Raw genomic sequence first — 4,138 nt, 5'->3', positions numbered from 1 at the left:
CACCAACATAGATTTTCCGAATGAAATAATTTATTAACTTCAACTTATATCTAGGATCTAACACAATTGCTACACTCATAACCTCGTGTATGACACTCCAATATTTGTTGAACTTGATCAACATTAATGATGCCATTTTCTAATAACATCATGATTAGAATTTTTCCAACTCAACAAAAACACTTTAATTTCATAAATCAACGAGAAAAAAATGTTTGACGTAGGATATAATGTTCCCGAAAACTTTTCAGTCACACGATAAAATAACTTTAATTTTTCACAAACAATTGACGCCATTACCCATTCATCTTCACTATACAAACAAACATAACTTCTCTCCTTCTTGCTCAAACGACTAAAGACATCCTTATACTCCAAAACAACATTAACATAAGATATACCAAATTCCACCTTATCTTGCAATCAAGAACTAATTCCTTTTCACAATTTACACTTAATTGTCGTGCACATAGTTTAAATTCTTGTACTCTCTTAGGAGAGTTTGTCCAAAAATGCAACACTATCCCTAACATTTTCAATAGCTCTCCCAACTATAGAAAATCCATCTTGCACAATAAGGTTAATTATATATGCACAACATCGCGTATGAAATATCTTCCCTTTTAACATTAGCGATGAAGAAGAAAGAGTACCTAAAAGCTTGTCGATTATTGCGTCATTTGTCGGGCAACTGTCAAGAGTCAAAGTTGACAGCTTGTTGTCGACATTCCAATCGAGAAGGTACTCCATCATAGCTTGTGACAATGCTTCGGCCGTGTGTGGAGATGGCACGTGTATAAAGCTGTATTAAACAAAATAAGAAATTAATCCACAATATAAACTAGAGATGCTACACTAGAGATTATTATTTGATGATTCAATTTTGTAAACTCCATTTTCCATCTATATAATGTGCCGTAATCGCCATGTCACCTTTCTTTTGGTTACTTGTTGTCCACATATCTGAAGTTAATGCAATCCTACTCTCATTCTCATCCAAACACCGCAAAGTGTAACCTTTTTGTTTTTCATAAATATTCATTATGTCATTCTTTATTGTTGTTCGAGATGGTACCCTAAATAAATGTTGGAGACCTTCTGAATATTTTCGAAAACCATAGTGTTCGACAATAGAAAGCGGACAATCATGTATAATAATCATTTTAGCTAAGTTTTCCCTACAAAGTTCAGCATTAAATAAATATTTATCATTTTCCCCTTTCCATCTGAAGCCTTTTGGTCCTGAACTAGGATATGTTGTCTAATATCCTTTGTAACTCTCCTTGGGCAATTCTTAAAATGGTCTTTCAAATGTGTGGTTCCGCCGTTGGCTCTACCCGTTAGTTGTTTATTGCAATAATTACACCTTGCAGATCGTCTAACACCATCAACATACACTTGTTCAAAATGATTCCAAACAACCGACTTTAACCTTTTTTTGTGGTTGTTCGTTGTTCGTGTTAGTGTTAGTCTCTATAGGCATGCTTACAGATTTGTAAGTATCATCACCAGTTGTTTCTTGTTCCTTGTTTTCTTCCATTTTATCACCAAGTATGTTCTCATTTTCTGAATGTTCCATCTAAAATTAAAAAGATTGTATGTGATAATGTGAATGGAAAAACCATTAATGAGAATATATAATAAACTTACAAAGTACAAACCTAAAAGCATCTAAAATTAATTCACAATGGCAAGCGGGAAATTCGACATGCTATACAATTAAAAAATTCCAAACTAAGACCTCTTAAACCAAGTGAACCGCATAAAAATCTTCAACAAAGATACATAAGAATCTCAATAATCTCAATAATCTTTAGTTTCTTACTCTATAAATTTAAAGGGAAAGATACATCATAATAACAAAATCTCAATAATCTTCAACAACTTATCGTCAACAACTTAATAGCTTATACATGAAATCAAATAATCAATCTTAATACTTCAAGAAATCATCCTATATGTTTCCGACTTTCTACTTCTTTGCACACTAGAAGTATGATGTTGAAATCCGTGAGAGAGTAAGGGGAGAGATTTCACTACTAAAAGCCTAAAACCTTTGATAAGGACTGATTCTGGGGATGTATAAGTTACTAAGTAAGCCTGTATGAATCTGAACCAATAAGTGAAGAAGACATACCTTTCGAGTTTCGAAGACTCCAATGAACAGCAAGTCAGCAATGAACCTTTGATAAGGAATTAAGGATTGATTTTGGCCGAGTGATTTAGTGAACTGTTCACTGTCGAAGACTCGAAGTCGAACAACCGAAGGAAGGAAGGAGGGAGGTGAAACAGAAGTTACGTTCTACTACTGTACTACACAGTCGAGGCCGAAGGGAGTACCAGAGTAGGGACTGAGGGAACCGGAGAGGGAGAGTCGAAGAAAGGAAGTCGTCGTCGCCGATTAGGGTAGGGAGGCCGGAGGGAGAGGGACTTCGTACGAGAGTCGTCAGTCGATAATCGATAGTCTAATTCACATAAAAGGCCAAAGCCCAAAGCCCAAAATGGTTAAACATTAAACAATTAATTTAAAATTACATTACACATATATATAAAACGGGTACGGGACGGGGAGCGATATACCCGTCCCCGGCCCCATCCTCGGCTTGAGCCAAGCGGGGATCCCCGTCCACGGGACCCGGTTTTCCAGGGAATCCCCGTCCCCGACCGGGGAGGGTGGACCGGGTTACCCGACGGGTCGGGGTCCATTCCCATCCCTAAAAAAATGTAAGAAAATTAACGAAACTATCTGACACTTAACGAAACAGTATCCACAACTTTCAAACTGTCGCTAAAAGCTGATCCAAATGTCGCTAAAAATAAAAACAATAACCACTTTCTACCTCGAATTTTAACCTTCAACAACGTAATTTTCGATGGCATAGAATAAAATTCTCTTACCTTTGGCTTCCAACAACGATATAACAACACAAAACCACATCAAAATTGCATTGAAACATCACCGAAATCGCATCAAAAAGTTATAGAAATTGTATATAAAATGTATGAAACTTATCAAGACTTATCAGAACACTATCGAAACTAATCGAAACTTATCTTCGAGACTTGTCGCATGATCCTTCGAGCCGATTATCACACTATACCTTGAGTCAAATGTCGCTAGGCTTGCATGAGAATGTCACCCAACACTATTGATGAGAATGTCGCTGGCTATTTTAATGAAAAAATGGCTCCATGAGAATGTTCCTTCATGTTTCAGATTCATGAAGAATTCGCTTCATGCTACTCACAAGAATATTATTGACTTTTTGAGATTGACCAAAACTAATTTGAGATTGACTTTGAATATCGCTGTAGCTGGCTCTAGTTGACCTTTTCTTGACTACCATCTTCCTCTAGCTTTATTGTACTAGTCGAAATAATAATGAAAAAATGTTAGATTTTATAATCAAACTTGGCGGTTGTTTGGTAATGACTTAATGGACCGTTAAGTTTGTATAACTTATTAGGTCACCCATACATTGTTGTTCGTTTCTGGCTTATTCGGTCAGCCATTTATTTATCCTCTTATTCCAAGTTTGCCTCTTCACATTTCTAGAGCCCTCCCCCAAATCTCAGCTTCTCTCGATCTTATTTCTCTCCTTCATCGTGTTTGCTCTCTTGGTCCAAGATTTATCGCCATCGATCTGTCGTTGCTTCTTCCTCATCATCATCATCATCATCATCATCATCATCTGTCGTTGCTTCTTCCTCATCATCGTCGGTTGTTCCTTCTTCCTCCATCGATCTCATTTCTCCCGCTCCTGCGTTTGCATCTTTCTCATCTCTGCCCCACCATTGTCGGGCGACCCTGCCTCACCATTGTCGGGCAGCTTGCCTCACCATTGCCGGTCGACCCTGCCTCACCATCATCAGCCGTTGCTTCTCTAGCAGTTACCCTCTGCCTCACTATCATTGGATCTCGTTCCGATCTGGATCTTGTTACTGATTTGTTATTATTATATCTTGTTACTAATTTGTTATTATAGATTTAGGTATGTTTTGTAATTTGGGGATTCATTTTAGTGATTTGTCTACAGTTTTATGATTTGAGATATAAATATTGTTGTTTTGAGAAATTTGATTTATAATGTTCAATGTAAAATGAAAGATAAAATAGTCATTTTTATCATTTAGATGA

This window comes from Cynara cardunculus, assembly GCF_001531365.2.
Source record: "Cynara cardunculus var. scolymus isolate 2C chromosome LG 12, CcrdV1, whole genome shotgun sequence".
Taxonomy (NCBI): domain Eukaryota; kingdom Viridiplantae; phylum Streptophyta; class Magnoliopsida; order Asterales; family Asteraceae; genus Cynara; species Cynara cardunculus.
Note: the sequence above shows the minus strand (reverse complement) of the source record.